The 26,712-nt window shown below is 40.1% G+C and overlaps 1 protein-coding gene across 3 annotated transcripts in view; it reads right to left on the reverse strand.

The window, feature by feature from the left end:
* Positions 1–26,712, reverse strand: part of SUMF1 (sulfatase modifying factor 1) — a 451,940-nt gene that overhangs the window by 253,736 nt on the left and 171,492 nt on the right. The window lies entirely within an intron of this gene.

Consider the following 26,712-nt stretch of genomic DNA (forward strand, 5'->3'; position numbering starts at 1 on the left):
GCCAAGGCAAGCAACCTCTTCCTCCCTGGCAACTCCATGGGCAGCACTACTGAATCTCAATCCAAAAGGCAGATGTCCTTCTCAGGTAGACAAGGGCCTCTCACTGTTGTGGCCTCTCCCGTTGCGGAGCACAGGCTCCGGATGCGCAGGCTCAGTGGCCATGGCTCACGGGCCCAGCCGCTCCGCGGCATGTGGGATCCTCCCGGACCGGGGCACGAACCCACGTCCCCTGGCGGACTCTCAACCACTGCACCACCAGGGAAGCCCAAATTACATTGTATTTTTATCCAAATCTGCGTGCACTTGTGGAAGGATAATATGCACAGGAATAACACCCATCCTCATGCATCATGTCAGGAGACATCTGGTGTCCAGGGGCCTTGGCAAAGGCAAGTGAAGTATGTGACCCAGATTAGAGAGGCAGGAGATTGGCACAGGTGAGCAGGAGCAGGGAGGGAACAAAGGACCTCACAGGTATGGGCTTTTAGCACAGTGTGGTATAAACACACAGTGAGGGTACAGGGAACAAGGAGCAAGAATTTTAGTTAGAACACAGAAGAAGTGACCCAGACACTGAGAGTAACAAGAATCCAGGCTCAAAGAAGCTAATAAAAAGAGCCAGAGACGAAACCTTGAAAGTATAGAGTACAGGACTTCAGAGGGAGCTCGAAGGGACAGGCAGGGGTTAAATAAACTGACAGGAGGAACACTGTGGTGATGAACCTGACCTTAGTCTGGATCGTGTGCCCCTGGCTCAGGGCAGGAGGACAAGGTATATACTGGTAGCCAGAAAGAGGCATATAGTTCTTGCGACAAGAAAGTTCAAGCTTCTCAGGAAATCTGACTTACAGACTCAAGAAAAGTCAGGGAAAACTACAAAGAGCAGAGCATCAACTGGGACACATTCATCGTGTGAGATGCTTCAGACGTGGGGATGAGGAATCACCCCTGGATTCAAATCCTGGCTCTATTACCAACAGCTCAAATTTAGGTCAGTTATTCAATCTCTGTGTGCTTCAATTTCTTTTTGTACACAACAAGATAAATAGAGCTAATAAGTCCCACTTCTCAAAGCTGTTACAGAGATTAAATGAGAGAACACAAGTGAAGGAACATGGAACCTGGGAAAACAAATATCCATTTCTGTACCTTCTGCCTTGTGTCTACCGACACCTATTGACTTTTACCATCAGATTCCTCCGGTCAGCTTATTCAATCCCTGCCTGTCCTCCCAGCTCCTGCTAAAGTCTTGCTGATTTGTGTTCCACGTGCACATTAGAAAGGCACAGTAGCCTTTTCTACATGTATTTGTTATTTCCTCCCTTGAGTTTATGTGATGCTTCTTTCCTTTCTACACATGTTGTCATGACTGAACAATATTCCTTTTTTTTAAATTTTATTTATTTATTTATGACTGTGTTGGGTCTTCGTTTCTGTGTGAGGGCTTTCTCTAGTTGTGGCAAGCGGGGGCCACTCTTCATCGCGGTGCATGGGCCTCTCACTATCGCGGCCTCTCGTTGCGGAGCACAGGCTCCAGACGCGCAGGCTCAGTAATTGTGGCTCACGGGCCCAGTTGCTCCGCGGCACGTGGGATCTTCCCAGACCAGGGCTCGAACCCGTGTTCCCTTCATCGGCAGGCAGATTCTCAACAAGTGCGCCACCAGGGAAGCCCTGAACAATATTCTTAGTCTTAGAAATGAGTGCCTTTTGCTTGAAATAATCTGGTCACTAACTGAAGTGTGTTACCTGGGGGGTAATTGAAAAGATTCGTTGGTCTGCAACTCTCCTTTTTGCCATGGTGGCTTCAATGCTCAAAGTAGCTAACTGGCTCTAGGATGCCTGTCTACCAAAATCACACCTCTTATTCAAATGACAGACAAGACAAACAGCCAGATTATACCAACCTCAAATCCCTGCTGCCTCTGAAATAACTTAAACTGCTCCAATCTTTGTATAAATGGCTTTAAATTAGCAGACGAGCATAACTCACGGAAAATGTCAGTTGAATGATAGCAGTGTCTAAACTGGCCCTGTTCGGAGCAAAAGGTTTCAGAAAGACATATAAAAGATGAAGGATTTCAAAAATAGTTTCATTGTAAAGGTGATTGGGGGGCTACCCATCTATACTTTTTAATAGTAAGTACATCCCTTTCTCCACAAACTGTCATTCTGAAACATCAAACCCTAAAATCAGCTCTGAAAGCTCCACAACCTCAATCAATTTTTGCCTTAAGCCTGGCCATCAATAAACACAGCAAATACAAAACTATGAGGTGTTACAATAACGTAATCTCTGCATTTTCACTGTAATTATTGATTGATTCAATCATTCAATTTAACAAATAGTTATTGAGTGCCTACCACATACATAGTATTGTAGTATTAACAAATTATAATTTTGTCCCTCAAATTAAAAGATGAAACGTAAAAGCAAAAGTGTATTGAGAGTCCAAAGAGAAAAAAAATGAAAAACACAGTACTCCAAAGAACCAAAATACTTTAAATTATTTTAACTACCCCAAGTGACAGTGTATCTCTTTCATTCACCATCTATTTCAAATCCCTAGTCCCTACAGGAGTTAAATAATTCTGATAACTATTTCACTTAAATCATGATCCTGTTCTCTTAGCAGAGTTGAGTCTATCTTTCAGAGGTCTACTCAAATTTTCGGTAATTATTAGGACCTCATCTCTCCTGGCACGTAATGGGAACCAGTTGCTGATTTGTTTTATTTCTGCTAAATACATCTGCCTTTGTTTCTGTGATAGAGAATCCTGTTAAAATACATCCTCCCGACCCCACAACCTTTTGCTACTTTGTCCACTGATGTAATTACATTCTCACATTTTGGCCACAATTTGTATAAAAGCTGGCCTTGGTATACGACCTTATGATACAGAGATTCATTAGAAAGTCCCACTCCTTTTTAGCTGGCATTGTCATCTGAGATTGTTTTTCTCTGTTTCCTGATGCCTTTTAACTGAAGCTATTTACAAGCCACCAAGAGAAGTGGTTAAGCTGCCAGCTTTAGACAAATGCCCCCTAACTCCTGACATTTCCATATTTCCCTATGACAGAAGAATAAGGGCAAATATAACAGTAACCTGAAGAATTATAACACTAATTCTGTAGGTCACGGATCCACAGTTTTTTATTACATATTTCTTAACACATAATTCATTTTTGGTTAAGTTCAACCAATTTGTTTCAGGGTTAATGAGTCCCTAGCAACTACGGAGCTTTAAGCATGTATCATGGGAAATTGATTTCAAGGTGTATCTATGAGTTGACTTTGTGTTTTAAGTATTATCCTCTATCCTGCTACTTAAATGGAGTCTATGCAAATAGTAAAACAATATAACGATACATGGCAAAGGAGGCATATGGTCTGCACTGCCCCATTGCTCAGACGGTGAAATAGTGAGTTGGCAGCAGCAGCGGGACCAGAGTCAAGGCCAACTAATTAATTTACTGTGCATCCTCCATTGCATAAAAGATTCAGTACTTAGGAATATGTGTTCTACAATTTCCACGTTTGGCCCAGTCTACTCAGAGCCAATATGTCCTCAATTGTCCCATGAACAGCAAAAATCATTAATTCAACTCAACTCTTTGCTAGAGTGAAATCAACAGGACACAAAATACCAATAAAGATTTCTATGTAAAGCTATTAATTCAATATTAGGTTCTAAAATTAGAATTCAGGACTTTAGAAAGTGGCATCATTCACTATTCACTACATTAATCGTTCATGAAATCTGATTATAATCTCCTATAGTAAACAGGCAGAAGAGGATTAGACAGGGTGAGAAGCCCAGCTGGAAATCTGGAATGCTAGCTGATCTGAGACTAAGCAAGACATGAGTTGGAGCAAGCAGCTGACATCCAGACTAAAAGAAGAGGAGCAAGTTTCAATATAGACAGAAGGAGTCAGAACCGAAGGAAGAGTAGTGGCCCACTAGGCCTAGAAAAGCATGAAGCAGAAGAACGTAATGACCCAGACAAGCTGCCACAAGACCTATTAATGCAGAAACCAAGACTGATAAAATGCAAAGAGTACCTGGAATCAGAATGCCTCAGTCCCAGTCTAGATTCGAAAATTCACAACATAGGTGACCTAGGGCTTTCCCCTTGATGTCTCTGTCTTAAACCCCTCATACAAAACAAGGAATTTTAAAAAGCTATAGTACTTTGCAAAGCTGTGGAAGGAATTAAGCATTTCATCAGAAAATGGTTTGTAAGATGCAAATTGACACAAATGTAAAGTTGTGGTGGTGGTGTTAGTATGGCTTTTGATATTACTAGTATTGTTTCATGGAATAATATTTTTAATATTGTCTGATATATTTTCATCCTGCATAAGTCTTGTTGCGCCTTGAGGCTAGTCGTTGAGGCTGAAGCATCCACTGCTGGAGAGCGGAAAACAAAGCGTCATTGCTCAACCTCAACTTTTTTAAGTCATAATAAGGGTATCGGTCATGAAAGCAATAGGTCTCAACAGCAAGGACCACACACTTAGGAGGATAAAAGGTTGCCTAAATTCCAGAAGCTTCCCTTTATATTAAAAACCAGAAGCTGACTAATTTAAGGCATCCGTTTGTTTGTTTTTTCCTGTGAGCAGTAGAGTAAGAAAGACAGAGGCCATGAATGCAAGTGCAATTTTCCACTGCAAAGGAAAGCCCTTAAAACCATTCCTGGGCTGGATTAAGGAGCTGAGGGAAAAAAAGAGAAGAGTTAGATGTAAGTGAGGTCTTCTTTCATGACTTCCCACACATCCCCATAGACCTGGTTTCATTCCTAGAATGGGAGAATGGGTACTAGAAACAGCCCTCCCTCAGCTACACTTTGAGGATCCAAGAGTAGAAGGGACTTTTTTCCTGCTTCCACCTGGAATCCTAGAAGGATGCAATCTTTCAGCATATACTCAACCAACATGGGGAGGCTGTAGTAGAGGAAGAAGTGGTTATAGACAGAGGGAGACAAGATCTAGGCAGAGAAAAGGTCTCTGAAAGTAACATGTTCCTAGAACCTACATGTGGTATGGAAGAAAACCAGACATGCCCAAACTGCCCCACTGGGACCTGCAGACTTGCTGAAAGGATCCTCGGTTTCAAAGAGGTGTGATACACATTCAAAGAGAGAGACACAGAGACCACCAGAAGCCATGGCAGCTCATGTGCAGGAGCTTTCGTCCCATTTATTCCTTTCTCACTGAGTAGCATCTGGTCATGTGCCTGAAGCCACTAGGCCCACATGGCAGAGGGGGTCCCTGCCCCTAATTCAGGAGGTGTCTTCCTAATGGACTGGCTTGGAAAATTAGCAGGGATAAATAAGCTCTGCATCCCCTCACAGAGTTGGAGGCCGTTTGTCATTGACAATTAGCAAACCAAATAGCAAGGTAATTTTAGTTAACTAAACTAAAATTTAGTTTTAGTTTCATAAACTATGCATTCTACTGAGCCTCCAAATATATTGTGGTAGTCTCCATACTAATTTCCTCATTGTCTTTACACCACTGACATAATTAAATGAATAAATGGATAATTTGGGATGTTTTACCCGAAAAAAATTCATACATTTCTGAAAAAGATCCTAATCTCCTACAAAATAAACAGTATCTGCAAAATGGAGATAGAATTAAATGTTTCAAGTATGTCCTTTTCTTTTCTTTGGGCTACATAAGTGTCATTTCTGGGACAACCAAATCCCCTGAAAAGTCAAGCAAGAAAGTAACAAATAATAGTTCCTTAGAAGGTTTTGGATTCCTCTTCAAACATGCACACATGCACTCACACACACACCCTGAACTGTTTAAAAAATATCTGTACAACCTCCCACATTATCTATTATCCCAAAATACAAAAACAAAGTAATCCCTAAATAGATTTACCCTTTTGAAACTGCTGAATTTTCAAATATTGAAAAATAAAACGCTGAGTGGCAGAAGTGGGGAAATGAAGGCAGCCAAACTCATTACCATCCTGCTTCTTCGCCTTTTTTACAGGTACAATGAACTCAAAGGTCTCAGGGAGAGAACGAAAAGTAGGAAAATTGAAAGTTACAACCTCAAGCAGTTTCCATCAAACCACTTTCTTTCCAATTTACTATAGGCACCCAGCCAACCCCTTCAATAAAGGGAAAATCTGTTCTTTCACCAGATACGATACAGTGGAAAATCATGGCAAAGGAAGGAACTCCACCTCCAAAATGAAAAACTGAAAATTGCCTGATTTGGTGAATATCAGGCAGTCAACAGATAATCTGAAATTGCACCTGTTTCTTTTTCTTGTTTGTTTTCTTTTTTTTTTTTTTTTTTTTTGTTACCCGGTCTCTCACTGTTGTGGCCTCTCCCGTTGCGGAGCACAGGCTCCGGAAGCGCAGGCTCAGCGGCCATGGCTCACGGGCCCAGCCGCTCCGCGGCATGTGGGATCTTCCCGGACCGGGGCACAAACCTGTGTCCCCTGCATCGGCAGGCGGACTCTCAACCACTGCGCCACCAGGGAAGCCCTGCACCTGTTTCTTGATATTTAAACACAAAAAGATACCCTATACAAAAGTGTTCATGGTGTATTCTTTCATAAAATGCCAACCTCTCCACTGGCTCATTGCTCTTCTGAAACCAGAATTACGGAACATTTGATTTACATCATCTACTTTCAATGTATTTCATCACCAATTAGACTTAATTATGTGCTTTTCCATAAAGGTTTAAAATTTTTTTAATCCAGCTAAATTTTATATGTCTAATGAGTTGTAGTCTAAGAAAAAAAGGAACTGTTAAAAAGCTTTTAAGACATAAGCTCAATTCATGTAACTAATTCTTGGTTTACATTCCAACTCTTTTGTTCCCTTCAAAAAATTGAGGATGAACATTGCTTATCTCTAGCAGTTTCTTTCCATTGCTCCTGAACTTTCACAGCTATCACAATTTAAATGAGTAGTACCCTATTTGACCCACGTTTCATAAGGCAAAAAGACAGCTTTTGTTGAGTCTGCAATTATTTAAGATGACATGATCATTCGACATAGCAGTAAAATCTCAGGAGTGAATTATTTACGTGTTTCTGCCTTTTCATCAAAGTAATATTTGGATTAGATGCAGAATATGTGACTTTTGGGGACGATGGTTTGTTGTTGTTTTTTTTTCTATCAATAAATCTCAGCACCTGGCCTTTTGGGTTATAACTGGCCTTGAATAGACTAGGAAGGAAGTTGCGAGTCTCAAAATACCAAGCAATGAATAATTTTCCATTCAGCTCTCTTTGCCTAGAGCTCAGTAGTAGCCACACAAAACCTAGTAGCAAAAGGTTGTTAATGAAATAAATAACTTCCACTAAATTTTTTCAGATTATAAAAGTATCACCTGCACTTTGGATAGTCGGAAAGTACATTTTCAAAAAGAAGGCTGTTAAAACAACCCCCCCCAAAAAAAAACCCCATGAATTACTACCTATAAAACACAGTTACTGTTTTTCAACTTTTCTTTTATAAACAGAAGGAAGCCAATAATATTGAAAACCTCAATAAACTGTAGCCCTCAAGGGAGGAGGTATAGTTGTGGTGAGTGAGAAAGTTTTCTCAAATGCCATAATAAATGTATAGTTTTTGAACCAGAAAAAAAATGAAAGAGATAAAATACAGTAATCTGTTTGTCTAACTCAATAATTAATGGATAAAGTATAATGAATGACTCAGAAACTTGCAGCACTTCTGGGTCCTCAGGGTGAAGATCAATTGTAGAGTAGGGCTGAAGTCATAGAAGGGATAGAACAAAGCTTGAAAATTCAAATGCTCACAGAGGGAACAAGCAGGTTATATAAATACGCAGGTACAAAATTCCTGTCTGTAAAAGAAAACCAATGGGCACCTACTCAATTCTGGCCAAGGGCTGCCATGCAAAGGAAGAAAAAATAAAGCCTAGTGTTATCGAATTCTCCTATTTTGTTGTTGGTTTTGTTGTTGTTTTTATTCCTTTGAGAGAAGCTGGAAATTTGTGTCTTTACGTGAAATTTCCCAATTGAAAAAATTTTCAATTAAACAGACATTTTTTTAAACATGTAGGCTAATTTACATGATGATGAACCTAAATTGGACTATCGATTACCAGTTTGTAGCCCTGGTTATCAGAGATTGAGTTGAACCTGGGTTAGACCCAGATCATAGTCTTGATCTATAGGACAATGCTGGGAAGACGAGAAGCTTCCACAAAGAGAATTCAATATTGACAGAGACTTAGGGATTCAATAACCAGTAAGCAGACTAATACTGAACTCTCCCCAAAGATGTCCATGCCCTAATCCCAGAACCTGTGAATATGTTACCTTACGTGGCAGAAGGGACTTTGCAGATGTGATTATGGTTAAGGAGCTTGAAATAGGGGGATTATCCTGGATCATCCTGGTGGGCTCAACCTAATCACATGAGTACTTAAAAACAGAAGAGGAAAGCAGATGAGTAGGTTAGAGAGACAGGACATGAGAACCTGACCTGCTGTTGTTGGCTTTGAAGATGGAAGAAAAGGGCCACAAACCAAAGAAGGTAGTGGCTTCTAGAAGCTGGAAACGGCAAGGTAACAGATTCTTCCCTAGAGCCTCCAGAAAAGAATAAAACCCTTTGATTTTAGCCCAATGAGCCCTATGTTAGACTTCTGACCTACAGAACTGTAAGATAATAAATTTGTATTAAGTCTCTAAGTTTATGATCATTTGCTAGAACAACAGTAGCAAAATAATACTGCAGTCCTAGCTTGACATTTCATAGATTTGGAAACTAAGGACCACAGAGCATAAAGACAAAGCTAGGAAAAAAATACATTTGGTGATCTTCCCTCTGTACCAGCATGCCCTGATTGCTTTTGGGTTTGCTTTACGTGATTTTCTCATAAGGGCAGAATCAATAACATGCACAGAAAAGAAAGAGAAAGGGAAATGGAAAGAGAAAGGGAGGGAGGGAAGCAGGGAGAGAGGGAGGGAAGGAGGGTGGGGGGAGGAGAGCGGGAGAGCGAGAGAGCGGGAGAGCGAGAGCGAGAAAGGAAGAAAGAAAGAGAAAAGAAAAGAAAGGAAAGAAAGAGAGAGAGACATTCTGTTTAACTAGGACTTACTGGAGTAGTAACATTTGGTTTGGGATTCAGAACTAGTTAAAAGGACGAGTAAGTGAAAGAAGAGATATATTCAGTTTAAAATGCAAAGCCACTCCACTACATAATCGGCCTACCTTTTTATTGTTACCTAAATGCCTGCTTTTGATTCTTTGCTGTCTAATCAGTTTGGAATCTGCAGAAATTAAAACAGCTTGGGCATGGGTTGCATGTCCTGCTGTCTCTGGAGGATTTGTAAGGATCTGTTAGCCCATGGATTATGCACATTTTCTGTTGGCTTGGGTGTGAACCATCTGCAGTATAACTGGAGCTGTGATATGCCTGCCGAGATGATGATTGCCATCACAGCTCAACGGCAAGAGCGGTGCCAGAGTCAGCAGCGTGAAGGACATCAGAGCTTAAGCCTGCCGGGAAAAATCTGTCCACTTTCACTTCTGCTTCCCCTTGCAGTGTGTAGTAAAAGAACAGCCTTGGTGCCACACAAAGACTTCTTCCAAAGCGGCCACAATTAGTGCCTGTGTTGCTGGCACTTGAGCACTGATGCATAGAGACAGCTGGAAGGATAGGAGACGTTTCTACTTTTTGGTTTTAAAGGTCCACAGCAAGTATCCCACTCCATTTCTGCAAGCAGCCTATAGGTTGTCCTTTCAGGCTGTCCTTGATGTTCATTTTAGCCAGATTCACCAGAAAAAATATTCTGGGATGAGAACGAAGGGAGAAACCAAGTACATAACACAGTCTGTCCCTCTTCTTATCAAAATGGCCAAAACTGATGGTGTCTCCAATCTTCTCTGTGCACTCAGAGCTGCTGTAAGCTAAAGTGTGTCTAAGCCATGTCTCATCCCAGGCAGACAGAGTAAAGGTAGGGTGGCTCTCCTTTCCTACATGAGGGTACATGGAAGTGCCCTGTCCCTGGGCCAGGTCAAGAGGAAGCACACTACTCAGCACAACCCCCAGAGTGTGGTGGAGAGAGCTGAGCCTAATAAAACAAAGCAATCCTAGCCATCCTTCAAAGCTTTTATAAATGCCACCTCAAATACTTAACACCTCAAGTATTTCTGTGTTCATCAGTGACAGAAATACAGTTCAAAGTGACCAAACCAAAAAAGAAAATTATTGGCAGACATAACTAAAAACTATTCATGACTATAATGCAATTGCTGGTGTGGCTGGTTCTCAAGCAGAGCCATCAGAAAGCTCTCCCTCTTTCTCTCTCTCTGGCTCTTGGTTCTGCTTTCCCCCAAGTTGGCCTCATTCTTACTCAAGTGGTAGCAAGATGGCTACCGGCAGCTTTAGACTTATATTCTATTGTCTTAGCAACGCCAGTGGAAAAGCACGCTTCTTCTCCAAAAGTTCCAACGAAAGTCACAGAATTGAGTCTATGGTTCATGGACCACATGCCCATCCCTAAACTAATCATCGTAACCAGGATGATGCAACCGCCCATTTGGCCATGCCAAGATCCTTTCAGCTGTAGCAACAGGTCAGTCCCACCCCAGCCACATGGTCCAAGAGTGGCTTGTTTCTCCAGGGAAAGTCAGAGTGCTACTCAAGCAAAAAAGAGAACATACGCCAGCAAGCCTGGCAAAAACAACCAAATTCCAACTTTGCTCTAACCCAGGACCAATGAAAGGAGGGGTATGTTTTCCCCTCTGTTTCCAAATTTTCTTTAATGTTATTATACTGTCTTTATTTTTCCAATAAAGGTGGAAAGCATGGAGTAAAGGAAAAGAAAAGCAATGCTAAGTTTTAATAAAGGTCAAGGGTTTTCTTCAGAATAAGAGAATCTACCATTTGTAATAAGACATTATTCTTTTTAAAGCTTCCATGTATATTATCTCATTTGATCAGTTTAAAAGTCACTCCTGAAGATGACTAAATAAGACAAATGACATCATAAACTTGTCTTCCAAATGATTTCTGCTTCACTAAGATGTATGGCTCTGAAACCAAGAGTATGACTGCAAAATAATTCAAGGAATAGGTGTGTGATGTTTTTCAAAAAACAAAGAAAAAAAATGTAAACTAATTCCAAACACTATGGGGAGAGATCTAGTAGTATAAAATTCCCTAGCCTAGCAGATTCCAGACCCCACCTTGACCCAGCCACACCTGTCTCTCTAGCTCTGTCTCCTAGTACATCCAACCGTGTACCCCACACTCATCAACACGCATCTGTTTCTGTTCCAGCAACACACCCAGCATTCTCATGACTCCTGTCTTCTTCCACTCAGTTCACTGACTGGGAAATGCCCCCAACCTACTCTCTGCCTAGAAAACCCTTCTCATCTTTAAAAACCCCACTCATACATCACATTTTCCAGGGAGAATTCCCTGATCCTCTTATTAAGTTCTCAGAGTTCTTAAAGCATATTATTAATACCCTTTTCTGACCTTATTTCAGTCTACCTTATATTATACTTAGATATGCACTCTTAGTGGGCAAGGATGTGTCATTTTCTAAATATTTATAGCCTCTTTCCCACCCTGAAATTGCAACTGAATTGCTTATTTTGTTTATTTATTATATCATTCGGTGATAGAAGACCTGAAGAAAAGATAGAGTTGTTCCTCCAAAAGCTATAGACAGAAAAATACACAGCAAATCTTTAGTAAATCATTTTCCAGAGAAGCCTATCATTTTATTTCCTCCTCTTAGTGGCAAAAGAGAAGAAGAAAACAGTTATGAACGCTAACAAATACAAAACAAAGATCTAAGAATGAAACCAAGTTCTCCTCACTATGATCTAACTTTAGCGATCATCTGAACTAGGGAGTAGAGTTAAAAATAAAGCTGTCACCCAAAAGGCAGCCAGGATACAACCCAGTTACTTAGGCTGAGCCAGCATCTTTCCAGAGCCACTTTCCAGGCAGTTAAATACCGCCATGCACAGTCCTCTGGGCCAGAGCCTGAGCTAATTAGGGAGTCACTGGAAAGGAACAGTGAGACTTTAAATAAAAGAGCCACCACAAGCCATAGCACTGGTACTATGCCTCTTCAAAATGTCAGAGTCCCTCTCTTGCCAGCAAGCATTACCACGCTAAAAACCAGGGGAAAGGGGAGTTTGGGGTAATGAAAATTTCATAAGCCATAAATGTTTTTGTAATTTGGAGCATCAGAACACTTTTATAAAGGAAAGACAGCAGGGAAAGGCACATGTTTTATTTTTCCATAGATATGACTTGCAAACGTCTAACTCAGCTGCCCTTTAAATACCTTTAAAGTGCTTTTCTTCTGAGAAAAATAACACTCCATTTAGGTTTTCCATCAAGCTTGATTAATTGGGTGATAAAATGGATACTGTTAAAAAGTATATCATCAGAAAATAGGCCCACTGTAAATGGAAGGGGTATGTCAAAGAAGGAGTACCCTGACTCTCAGACTATAAAAGTGATACTTAACCAACATCAGACATCATTACAGCAGCAATTTCTAACACATCTGACCCCAACTCTCATCAGTTAATAAATAGGACAAAAATGTGTCCTCTGCATCTGGTGGGAGCATGGAAAGCCCTGGTTGTGTTAATTTTTTATTTTTGAATTCCTGCTTGTGTTTTCTGAGAATCCCAAGGTTGATTATCTTAAAGACAATGTAGCCAAACCTTGAACCCAGAGATCAAACTTGTGGGCCACAGTTTTGTTCCTCTAAAATTCCTATTGTTATTTATAACAGCGACTTCAAGTCAGGTTTGTCGGCTTCTTTGGCAGTAACGATTATGATTCCTCATATAAATAACACTTTATGGCTTACAAAACATTTTTCACAAATGATGTTATTTAAATTCTCACAGTAGTGTCTCTGTTAACTGCCCCAAGCTTACCTAACTACCCCCAAATTATAGTATTTCGTAAAAAGACAAAAATATTTTAAATCTTCCCAACTTATTTTTAAGTAGTAAAATATTTTTTTCTTTTAAAGAATGAAAGAATTACAACATCGTATTTTAGAAATCTGAGAGCTTAACTAGTCTTTTTTTAGCAGCACACACTTATCAAACTATTGGAACTAAAGCATTCAAATTTTCAAGACAAATGCAGAAATAAAATTTTAATTTAGTTTAGTCATATATCATAATTAAGGGATGTTTAATAGATACATGCAAATATAAAGCAGTCTTAACAAAATGCCATGTTTCAAATTAGTTGGTATAAGAGAAAATAGGGCATCACTAAGAGGGGAGAAGAGAGTAGATAAAGGCCTGAAGCAGGGGAAAGGAAGAATGAATGAAGTAGTCATCCTGACAATCAAAACTTCAAGTTTCCCAAAACCCAACAGTCATGCCCAAAGGCAAAATAGCAATATTCCTAATGTGGAATGATTTTGGAAGCCATGAAAAAGCTAACAAAGACACTCCAACATATTCTTCCATTTGATTGGTTAATACCTGAAATTCTACCAGACACGCATCCCTCTGTTTGAGGATTTGGTCCTATTAGAGTTTCATCCTTTTGGGGATGGAGTGGGAAACATAGAGCATATTATATAAGCTGCTCTTGTTTATCTACACTCCATGTAACTAGCAGTCAAAAAGAGGGAAATTTTCGAAGGTGAAGAGCTTACAATGAGATGATACACATATGGGATGAGTGTTATGTGCTAAGCATTTCATACCCACCATCTCATTTAATCGTCACACTGATGCTATAAGTTGGGTATTCTTAACCATATTATATATATATAAGAAACCAAGGGCTTCCCTAGTGGCGCAGTGGTTGAGAGTCAGCCTGCCGATGCCGGGGACACGGGTTCATGCCCCGATCCGGGAGGATCCCACGTGCCGCGGAGCGGCTGGGCCCATGAGCCATGGCTGCTGGGCCTGCGCGTCCGGAGCCTGTGCTCCGCAACGGGAGAGACCGCAGCAGTGAGAGGCCCGCGTACCACACACACACACACAAAAAAGAAACCAAGGCTCAGAGAAGTTAGATCATTTACCCAAAGTTCAGGGAAAACAAATGAAGAACTGGAGGTCAGAGCTGGACTATCGCTAAAGCTAAACTGGTGCTAAGCTGAAGCTGAGTAAATAGCTGCGGGATCCTTAAAAAGAAACCTCAGTATTGAAACAATCAATAGCTGAAGCACAACCAACTCTGCAGGTGATAAAGGGGCCCCAGGTCTAGAAGAAAACAAGCAGGGAGACCAACAGAGAGGAGGTCCCTTCCTTTCTCTTTCTCTCTCTCTCCCTCTCTCTCCCCCTCTCCCTCTCCCTCAATTTTCCCTCTATCAAACACACACACCACTTAAATTCAAAGCACATTGATAAAGAGACAGAAAACTTAAACTATCTAATAAGCAATCATTTATAATCACACTTCCTAATTCTTTAGGATTCTGCCATAATAAGGGTACGTATTTACAGAGACAAAGGGAATTGAGTATAAGGGGAATTTTAATTCATGGCAGGAGAAAGGTCATCAAAAAATAAATGGCACTGAACTTTGCCTCAGATTTTAACAAAGGACACCAGCATGTGGGAAGCTCCCTAAATATAACTAGTATTAAAAATGCATCAGGTCTGGTGCAGGATATTTCCTGGTTTTGCCAAGCAAAGACGTTAGATAACTTGATATTAACAAAGATGGTTATTTGATTTTCACTTTGTTAAGAACTTCCCTAGAGGGTTTTATATTCTTAAACAATACCATTTCACCCAATACAAGAGTTTTGGACACCACAAAGTGAAACCAAATCATGCAGAATGGTAACTGGTCAACTAGATCTGACTGAACTAATTATGCAAATTATCAAGATAGCAGATAGAAAATATTGTTAAATCTTAACAGTTACACATATCAAAAATATTGATAACAGTAGTATTTAAAATGACTGGAAATTCAGAGAAAGAAAACAAATCCTGGAACATGCCAAACTCAGTCACTGAAAATATAGTCAGCCTAATTCTCTGACATTCATACCCATCACTAATCCCATTCAGGAGGATCTCTGTAGTGTTTTTCTTTATGAATAAGTGTTTTTAACTCCCTGAAAAACTATAAATAACCAAAGTCCTATAAGAGAAGGAAAGGAGTAATTAATGTATAGTGAAAAAAACCGGTTGACCAAATTTTAGTTGTAGTTCTCCTTGCTGCTCTTGAACTAACCACTCCAAGTCTTTGATGCCCTGTATTTCTACCTACAAAATAAGGAGGCTGAACTAAAGAAACTCTGGAGTCTAACATTATTTGATTTTATAAGTCATCCATGACTATATTTTAAAAAGAATCCACTTTGTTCAAATGCGTCAAATGAAACATTAATCAATTAAAAATTAAAACCACAGTCTGTGGTCAGAATTGTCCTTAAGAAAAGGAGCTCGGTGGAATTCTGCTTTATTTAGAGCATACTAAATGAAGTTTATTCCTACACATCCTACAGATCTCTGGATAATATAGGAAGAGCCAACAAAAAAAAAATTTTTTTTTTTTTGGAGAACAAAGTGCTGGGAATTTCTGTGATAATTAAATTCTGCTTTACTCTCACCACAGGGCTGCTAGTTTAACTAGCATCTCACTGCCCTCTCTTGGTGGATACTGAGATAACAGAAGCTGATTTCTATGCAGGGTTTGGAACTCTGTTTAGGCTTCAATAAGATACCCTGATTCTTGCCAACAGAGGGATCTACTTAATAAGACAAGCATAAATGTAATCTATCTTATTTAAAAGGTAACAGTTTGTTGCTTTCAAGACTGGTTTCCTCCAAGAGGCAATTCAGATGGACAGGTGCACAATAATGTGCAGAATGTTTAATAGAGTAGTCTGAGGAGCAACCCTTCTTCTGGAGGAAGGGAAGAAAGAAGACAGGGATTGGGGCTGTAATGCAGTTTCTACAAGGGCCTCAGTCAGCCCCACAGAGAACCCTGAAGCTGGATGGCCCCCTCAGTTGTCCTCAGTTGGGGCAAAAAGTGCTTTCATGCCTCATATCAACTAGTCATTGGATATAGGCTGCCCCTAGGAAGGAGTCATGACCATGGACAAGGTGACTGCTTAGCCAAGGGCAGTTTCTGGCGAGAGCTGACACCTGAGGACTGTCAGCTAGCAGCACTTCCAGAAGATAGAGGAATAGATCCTTCAGTCCTAAAGGAGAATCTGGGTGTCATATTTGAGTGTCTGCTACATAATTACTCTGTACTGTTGTTAATAACTTTCTGTTTCTTAATAAACACCATACAATTAATCTTAAAATAATTACAAAAATCAAAGGCAATAAATATAGGAAATGGTGCAACCATTTTGGAAAGCAGTTTGGTAGTTTCTCTGAACAGTAAATATAAATTTACCATATGAACTAGTAATTCCATTCCTGGGTGAAAGACAATGAAAATATACGTCTACACAAAGACTTATGCAGGAATGTTCATAAGAGCATTATTCAACATAGACCCAAAAAATCGAAACAATTCAATGTCTATCAACTGGTAAATGGATATAACAAAATGTATTATATTCATAGAGTGGAATAATATTCAGCAATAGAGAGGAATTCAGTACTGATACATACATGCTACAACATGGATACACTTTAAAAACATTATGCTAAGCAAAAGAAGCCAAAAGAGACTGCATATTACACGATTCCCTTAATATGAAGTGTCTTGAAAAAGCAAAACTAGAGAGACAGAAAGTAAATCACGGATTGCCTGAGGCTGGAGGTAGAAACAGGGAGTGTCTGCAAATGGACACCAGGAATATTTTGGAAGTGACAAAAATGTTCTAAAATTGGATTGTGGCAATGACAGTACCCAGTAAATTTACTAAAAATCTCTAAATTTACTAAAATGAGTAAATTTTATAGTAAGTAAATTATACTCAGTAAAGAGGAAGGAAGGAAGGAAGGGAGGGAGGGAGGGAGGGAGGGAGGGAGGTTGGATGTCCTCATTCAACGTGCACTAAGAGACAAGACCTGATCAGTGTTTTTTATTTTTTCTGAACTTAGAACCATGAGGTTAAAATAACATCCTAGTCTGCATCTGCCCCCTATGAATGGGAATGGGGTTTCCCCTAAAAAAACTGAATACCCCACTAAAAAATATCCTGGGGAGAAGTTTTTCCTGTAGCTGGAAATTTTTTTTAAAAAAACTTCTTTCTGGTCCTTTTACCTGGACACAAAATTGCAGAGAGATCGGGAATGATGGTGGGAGATGAGCTGCTCCTGGCCACATAGAGACAGGACAGAAGTGAATAGGAAGCTGGCCTGGAATCACAGGTTGGGTTCTCCAGAAGCTGATGCTGAGATGGTTTTGGGGGTGCAAGGTGTTTATCAGGAAAAAACATCAGTGAAAGGAAGGACTAGGAGGCAGGATTGGACAAAAGAAGAAGTTCGACTGTGACACAGGCCTGATAAAGCCCTGACTAGCCTGGTGAGAATCTCTGGAGCAAGCACTGACCATTAGAGCTCTTATATGTCACATCTCCGTGTCTACTACCCCTAGAGAGAGACCCCAGGTTTGATCTGTGTTATGAGTAGCTGAAAATTATTCTCCACACTGCGCATCTTTTTCATTAGAGTCTGGCCTTAGTTTGTGCTATGAGCGATTAGAAAAAGAACCTGTGACCATGCTAGAATAACAGACAGGAGAGATGTAGCCGTTAGAGTGACTTCATCTGCAAATACAGACAGATTCAATTTGTTGAAATAATATGTACTGCTTCTTATGCAGGCAAGTTCAGAGGTGGAGCGATTTCACAGGTTATATGATTGGGGCTGCAGCTCCACCTCCCTGTGATTATCTTGCTGCTTCTCCCCTCTGTGTTGGCTTCATCCTTAGGCTGGTGGTAAAAGAGAAGGTAGTTCCAGACAAAATATACAAACGGACAGTGTCAAGAGTCAAAAGAGGGACGGTCTATTCTGGGGTATAAGAACAAGAAAGCCTTTCCCAAAACCTCCTACTTCCACCCGAGCAGACATTCCCTCACATCTTATTGGCCAAAAAAAAAATCACGTATCAACCCTAAACCAATCACTGGCATGTGATCCATTTGGAATCATCATGATTGGCTCATCCTAATCAGGATCTACCTGCTTTACCTACTGCTGAGGCCAACTACCCCTAAAGTACAAAGCTCTGGAGAGGAGGGGTGGATATACAGACAAAGTCAGAATTCTCTCAGGAAGAAGTAAAAGGCGAAATGTTGGCTGGGTGTACAACCAACACTGTTCCCTGCATAAGTGATCTAGTTGCTGAAATCAGCAAGTGTCACCTTGCCAAGCAACTATGACGTAAAGGTCAGAAGTAGGAGAAGCAGGAGCTTGGGAACAAGAACAGAAAAAACCACATTGGCTTATTTCTGCTCATATCCTAGTGTCCTAAGAGAATTTGTATCTTTAAACAACTCCCAGGAAGCTAATTTCACAAATCAGTTTCATTTCACTGTGTCTGGTTACCTTACACATGAAAAATAAAATATTTGAACCCTGAGGTGCCTGGCACCCAAATTCAGGTGTGCAAGCATGGGACAGTAATTTCTCTCAGATCCCAAGTCCCCTGGGGGAATTCACTGACCAGGAATCCACCCTCATAGCTCAACATCATTCTCTAGCAAGAGATTTGAAGGAATCTTATACAGGAGACAGCAGGGATGCTTAACTGAATGGGCAGAAAATAATATTTATTGGATTTCCTAAAACTAAGATCATGGCAGCACATTATAAATATGCAAACTGATTTAAATGAATAAATAGCCTTAAAAGACATTATGTGACTCACCAAACAAGAAATGTTTAACTGATTTCCCTAAATGCTGTTATTACATTTTAAAATGTAACTATTTCTTTTACTATGAGAAATGAGAATTTCTGAGTATAATTAACTATCAGTAGAACATTCCACCAATACTTTGTTGTAGTCCTATTTGTTTCCACTATAAGAAGAAAAAAAAAAGAAGAAATTTTATCCCTGTGGAAATTGTCAGTAACTCTAGTTCTGCCACCCATTGAATGGAAAAATAAACTCTCTGAACAATTCCCTGTCCCCCAACCCCAAAAGAGATTCATTAGTTCTGGAGTAAGGTGAGACTGGCCATCTATATTTTAACCAAATTCCTTGAGGGATACTGAAGCATGGGCAGGTTTGGGAATCACAGTATAGACCAATTGCATTATTTAATGAATGAGAAAAAGTGCAAATAGTTGAAGAAAAAAAGCAAAAGCAAAATATCTAGGTCTCCTTTACCAAAAGCCTGGGATTCTTTCCATTACCTCATCAATATACATCATAATTACGTTAAAACAGTATGCTTAACATTACATTAAGTACCAGTTTGTAACTCTTTGGATCCAAGAAGAAAGACTATTCAAGAGAGAGCATGAAAATGAGGATTAGCTATAGGAAAACAGCTACAGGGTATGAGTTAATGCACATAGAGAGACACAGAGCTAATCAAAAAGACAGAGGAAATTGGAGGAAAAGGAGATAGGAACGGCAGGGATGCTCTCCAAGTTAGTAAAGGAGAATAGACCAACACAGTAGGACCTTAAAAATAAAAAACACTAATATTCTTTACATCCAGAACAACTCAAGAAAACGAGCATAAAAGAGAATGACTTCATATGTACCATTTCTGTGCTATACTTTCTCATTCAGCATAATAATATGATAAGGGGCAGTCAGATTTCAAAAGAAAGCTGTAAGCAGTGTTAGAATATCTCCACTAAAAATTAGGCCAATACACAGTTCACTGGAGCCATAGGAAGAGCTTCCCCTGAGGGTCCACTATTTCCAGGCAAGTACCTTCAAGCAGGGCCCATCCAAAGTTTTAAGATATAAATGTGGTGATTTAATCATCATCATCATCATCATCAAATATGTACTACATACCCACCCACTGTGCTAGAGATAAAGAGACAGAGGATTTGCTCCCTGTTTGATAGGGAAGATTGAAAAGAAACAGAATTAACTCAGAGACCTGAAAGCAGTGTTATGCTGGTAAATGTTTAACAACCAAGGGAAAGCCTTGGTTAAGTGTTTAAACATTATTAAACACTTACAGTGTTTGCCAATTTCCATGGTGTAAATACTCTCATGATGGTCAGTTTCAAGCTACCAGGATGAAATCAACCAGCTAACAAAATACCTATAAATTTAACAATTGGCTCTTCAGAGATGGTATAAGCTGCCTCCAGCACACCACTGCTTAAAAACCATACAACTGATGCCTCTACCCTCCCCATGTCACATTCAGATAGAAAAACCAAAGCCCAGAGAGATAAAGTGACTTGTCAAAGGCCTTACAACTAGATTGTACCAAAACTAAGAACAAAACCTAATTCCTCGTTTTTTCCACTATAACTCACCCTGTAAGTTCTAAGACAATGCTTTCTGGCATTTTAATTAGAGATTGAGAGCTCAGGTTCTGGAGTCCACAGGCCTGGGCTTAAATCCCAGCTCCAGCTGGGAAGACTGCATGATCTTGGAAATTTACTAAATTACTCTGAGCCTTATTCTTGTTTTCTGTAAAGTGGCGATGATAACACTACCTATATCTTACTGGATTGTGGAGAAGATTAAATGAGACAAACATGTAAATTGCTTGTCAAACAGCCTGGCATACAATACAAATTTAATATACATTAGCTAGTATTATTATGGCACATTAATATCTACCAGGTCAGTACTACTCAAAGTGTGGTCTCTGACCCAGTGCTGTTTGTTACTGGTCCTTGACAGGATAACTATAGAATATGACAATAAGTGTTTAGAAACTTCTTTAACCATTTGGCATTGCCACAACATCCAAGCCTGGAATCAGTGGACTCGTTTTGATAAATAAGGTATACACAAGTTTGGATGCTGCTAAACTCAAGCGGTGAGCCGCATGGGGCATAAGCTGCATGCTAGTTAAGCACAATAAGACCTTATAATACGTGATATCTCAGGTGAATTTGTCACCTATAACCCACAACGGAATAAAAATCTGATAAAATTCAGATATCTGTTTATTTTTACAACTTGTTATTTTTACAATTATTATGATTTTAGATCAAGCTTATTTTTTTTAAATGCACTTTAATAAACTAAATTAAGAATATAAAATTATTTTATTTTTAACTCTCATTTACATATGCCAAGATAAACCTCACTGAAGTTTTGTTTTGTCAAGAATAGACACTCATTTTTCTGCATGCAGCAGTGGTACTAAGTCAAATGATAATGATGGAAGTTATTCCGAGTAAATGAGGACAAAACAAGTTTGTTCTAACTCTATTAGGAATACGATACTTGTATATTGACTTCTGTCATGTAGCCATAATTGAGAGTGAAGCACTAAAATCACAATGTGTTATTTGTGAAGATGTACTGAGTGGTCAAAAATTGACTGGATCTTACATATAAATCATAAAGAAATAAGCTCAAAGCCAAAAAATTCTTTGAAAGAAAGGGAGCTGAATTAAAAAGCTAATAAAGCAGGTATTCAATATCTCACATATAAATATGAGTGCTTCTCGGCCTTTTTTTATGTAGCACTTTAGATTGCTAAGACTGAAAAAACACAAAAATGTTTTCTTGGAAATGTAGGTGAATCTAGGGCAAAGAAAGTAGCTCAAAAACTACTTTTCAATGACACAACAGCCCAAAATAGCCAGGCACCGGCTAATAATATGGAAGCTCAACTCTTAGAACAAATATAGCCAGTAAAGTATTTTTCATTGTTAATATAGCAATTTTTTAGTATATTTATGATTTTTTCCAGCTACACTGCTTATAAGCACTAGTTCTTAACTGTATAAAATTCGAAGTTGTCAACCTTGTCAACACATGATTTGGAATTTAAATTTTGTATATGACTGTGTTCAGATGGCACAGTTCCAATGACAGGAAGTGCTTTTGGAATAGTTACTCAGATTAGGGAGTCTGAGCCAAAATGTAAACCACTGTGCTACTTCCTTCATTGAAAAAATCTTGTTATTAAGAAAAAAAAGTTCAGCAGTATTAAACAGTGTGCTTAGTGACATAGGAAAAAATGTGAATCACCATTAAAGCTAACTCACTTTAATCTGATACTAATCTCTTTTTTATTCAATGATAAAAAGCTCATAATAAAAAAAAACAACTATATATGGACTAAATGGCGAAATACAGGTCATTCCCTCTCCCTCAAAAGGACAACTCACATCTATTCAAGACCAAAACACCAATGAGAGAATCCTAGAACACAGGGGTGAGGCTGAAGCACCCCTGGCACCTCACACACCAAGACAGACTGCATTAGAAGGGAGAGAGAAGCAGTTCCATGTTGACCACATTGCCCCCCCAGGCCAGTGCAGCACCACACACAGAGGCCTCCCCTCAGTTTCCGATTCCTCCAGTGGGAAAAGAGAGTGGTGGGGGGGACAACCAGCTTTCCAAAGCGCTGTGGGTCACTTTGTGGGGAGCCCTACCCTGATTTCTCACCACACAGACCACGGAAGAATCTGTGGGGCTCTAACACTGGGAATCCGATCGTGACAGAGAAGTGGGGGAGGCTTGCAACAACCAGCACAAGGATCTTGTCAGACCAAGTTCATACCTGTAGTGTCCAAGTAGTAATCCCAACTGGTGGCTTTGCTCATCTGCAGAACCAAGTCGGGGGTGGCCTCTGACCAGGGAACTTGGCAGGATGCGTATCTGCTGATTCGGATCCTCAAACGAGGAGTTTTGCCGGTCCTAGATCCCAGCTTCCCACACTCAGGCAAGCTGCTGAGTCATACCTCCACCTGCTGTAGAGAGTGCCTTCCAGCCACATCTAAGCAGAAGGACTGATGACAACTCCTAGAAGCTGTGCAGCCCAGCAGGCCTCGTGCCACGAGGCCAGCAGGCAGAGCCAATGCTCCCAGAGCAAAGCCAGTATCAGGTGTGGAGACTTCCCATGCTATGCACAGGCAGTGGGGTTAATCCACAGCCAAGGCTGAGGGTAGCTCCTGGCCCTTCCCAATTAGAGATCCTCTTTGGGAAATTCAGAGTAGCCTGGAGTGACCCCTCCTACTCGTGCCCGGGCAAAGGGGCTCAGATATAGCCCCACCTGCTGTAGAGAGTCTTCTGGCCCCATCCGACCAGGAGGGCAGGCAACAAGTCCGAGAAGCTGTGCAGGCCTGTGGCGCTTTAGATGACAGAAGGGCAGACAGAGGCAATAGTTTGTAGAGCAAAGTTAGTGGACCTGCTTGGCCAGGGAATATGGGGTGTGTGACGGCTTGAGTTAAGACAAACAAAGAGCTTTACCAGTTTCTGAGCTGCTTCTTTCACTGCACCCAGGCAGGGCATTTAATTTGTAGCCCCACTCATTATTGAATACATCCTTCAGCTGTCTGACCACAGAATCTAACCAGAGCACGCCAGGAGCTGCATAGCCCATTCAACAGCCCTACATATAGTGGCTCTTGAACACAGAGCACAGCCCATGACTTTCCTTGTCTGCAGAGCAAAACCGGTGGCCAGGGCTGGCCTGGTGGCGCAGTGGTTAAGAATCCGCCTGCCACTGCAGAGGACACGGGTTCGAGCCCTGTTCCGGGAAGATCCCACATGCTGCGGAGCAATTAAGCCCGTGCGCCACAACTACTGAGCCTGCGGTCTAGAGCCCATGAGCCACAACTACTGAAGCTCGCGTGCCTAGAGCCCATGCTCCGCAACAAGAGAAGCCACCGTGGTGAGAAGCCCGCGCACCGCAACAGAGTACCCCTGCACGCAGCAACAAAGACCCAATGCAGCCAAAAATTAATTAATTAATTTAAGGGGAAAAAAAAACGGTGGCCACACCTGACCAGGGAATTCAGTGCTCACTCAAGCTAGAATCAGGCCCCCAAACTGTCCATATCTACAGGCCCTGAGCCCTGGCCTGTTGCCCTGTCAGGGGAGGGAAACTAAGTCATAGTCCCACCAACTACTGACTATAGTAGCCAGTCCTGACCATCTAGTGAGCCTGACCAGAGAATTCAAGCAACCACAGAGAGATCATCCAGCAGTCTTATCCAAAGGCTCTCAGCCAGTGGCACACCCCCCTATCTCCATCCTCAGAGCTCACACAGTTGCCTCACTCAAAAACAGACCATCTGCCCAAAGACGTTACCAGTAGACACACCCAGAAACCCAAACTAAGCCAACTGGTGAAGAACTGTCTCTGAAAAGAAAACCTGTGAAGTCCAGAAGAGGAGCCCCAATGCACAGATACCAACATAAGGAACAAAGGACCATGAAAAACCAGGTAAATATGACACCACCAAAGGAAACTAATAAAGCTCTAATAACTGACCCTAAAGAAAAGGAGATCTATGAACTGTCAGACAAAGAATTCAGAATATTCTCTGGGCAGGGAGAAAATTATGTGCTATAGAGCGGAAAAGAGGAATTGCATAAAATGAGGCTGGACAGGTAAGAAGAACCTAGACCATGAAGAGTATCACATGCTCTTTGAAGTACATACTCTGTACAGGTGACACAACTCCTGGAAACACCCCCTCTAACTTGCAGTGTGAAGAATAGATGGGCAGGGGCTATACTGGAGACACAGACAATTTGTGAGGTTATTGTACCTTTAATGATGGAAAAGGGTGATTGTACTATGGGAGAGAGAAAAGGCTAGAGGAAAGGGAAGAGAAACTGATATACATTGATTGCCCACCAAAGGCTACTAGTCATAGATTACCTCATTTAATACTCACAGCAACCCTATCCCATAGGTAATGATACTTCCATTTTAAAAGTAAAGTAACTGAGACCCTCAAGTTTAACTCAAGGTCACATACTTAGTAAGTAGTAGAGCCAGCACTCATATATAGGTTGGTCTGACCAGAAAACCAAAACATCTGGGGAAAATGTTTATAGTTCAGGGGTGAGAGAAAATAATTAGAAAAAATAACACTTAGAAAAATTCAGAATAGTCTACATATTAAGTAAACTTTGGGGGAAAATGGGGGGGAGAAAAATTATATGTATTTAGATAAAGAAAAATTGGAAGGATTTAAAGAAACTAATAAAAGTTATTACATGTAGAATAGAATGTAGGAACAGAGAAAGAAGAAAAGTAGGAACAGGAGTAGGAATGAGAATCCTAACCACAAACTTTTTATATTGTTTTGATTTTTTTTATCCATTTGAACATACTTCCTTTTCAAAAAGCAGCATAAAACACTTTATAAAGAAAGAACAATTCAGTAGAATAGCAAAAAGGAGCCAGAATGCAGAAGATTATATAAGTACTTAGAAGTTGGCTTTGACCTTTCGGTAAAAACCCACAATCTTAATTTTGTTTACTTAACATGCCTGATTTGGATTATCATTATACATTTCATTTAATATTGTTTAGAGCAAAGAGGAAACATCTTTAAAGACTCTGCATTGGTTAAAAAGCCTACTAAGTCCAATAACAATGTACAAAAATTAGAATCAATAATCCCTATTATCATTTTGTTAAACCACTAATCTCCATGAAACACAAAATCAATGTACTTATCTAGCCATAGAAAGAAATCACATTCAAATGAGTGGGGAGGTAGGGGAAGTTTTTTGCAGTGTTACCAGAAGGAATACCCGGCCATTAATAAGACACAATGGTAAGAATTCTACACCTTGCTTTTTAGAAAGAAGAAACACACAGAGGGGAGGTATGTACAGTTAATGGACTGCTATTTCTATTTAATTTCTACAGTCAATTAATTAGAATCAAAAACCATTGCATACAAATCTTCCACAATATCGTTACTCCCCAATTCTTGACTTATCAAAGCAAACAAACAGAACTACTTGGTCCCAAGAGTGGGAAAAAAATCTTTATGGCAACATGAATGGCTCTTAGCCACAGTTGTTAAAATTTCAACCATTTTATACTAAATGGTACTTTCACTGAAAATAATAATACCCGCACAAGAGTATAAGGTGAGAGAACTGTTGCTCAATTCTTATTTAGAAAAAGATCTTAAAAGGAAATCTTATTTTAAAAATTAAAGGTCATAAATCAGTTCCCTTAAAATAAGCTGTCTGTTTTTTGTCCTGCATCAATCATGTATTCCTTTATCCCATGACTACTTTTGGAGACATAATATCTTCAAACATAGTACCAAATAAGAACTCCAAAAATGTCTTTATAGATTGGATATTCTGCCCAATGAAAAAAAAATTTTTATTGGAAATGACTGTCAGAACTATTTTTATTGCTCTCCTAAAGGCTCAATCTGTAATCACGTACTACACTTTTCTACTCTTGAGTACAAAATGAATTAGATGACTGCCTCTCTTTTTCAGATGGAGTATTATGCCATTCTAGGAGCTCAGACTGTGGGTCTGAAAGGAACTGACTTTCTGCATGTGGTACCTTTCCCTTGAGGATCTTTAAACTCTCGGAGAGAGAAATCGCTAAGGAGAGAAGGCTTGCAAATCTGCTACAAGTGTGCTCCTATTAGTTTAAATCTCTTCCAGAAAATTGCCCCCACATTTAACTTCTGGAGGCAACAATAAAGTCTATAAAACTTCGTGGAAAAGGAATTTCCACATGCCTATTTGCATTAAAAGACACAAAGAGCACTTTTCTATTCTTGACACAACAGAAGTATATATTCAACTGGAACTGTCTGGCTGTCTATAGGATGAACTGAGGGGTCTGTAATGTTAACCTGGTCTCCAAATATTTTCTCCAACCCACCTGAAAATT

Source organism: Aethalodelphis obliquidens, unplaced genomic scaffold (assembly GCF_003676395.1).
Source record: "Aethalodelphis obliquidens isolate GAN/ISIS:26980383/991018 unplaced genomic scaffold, ASM367639v1 scaffold22, whole genome shotgun sequence".
NCBI classification, from domain to species: Eukaryota; Metazoa; Chordata; class Mammalia; order Artiodactyla; family Delphinidae; genus Aethalodelphis; species Aethalodelphis obliquidens.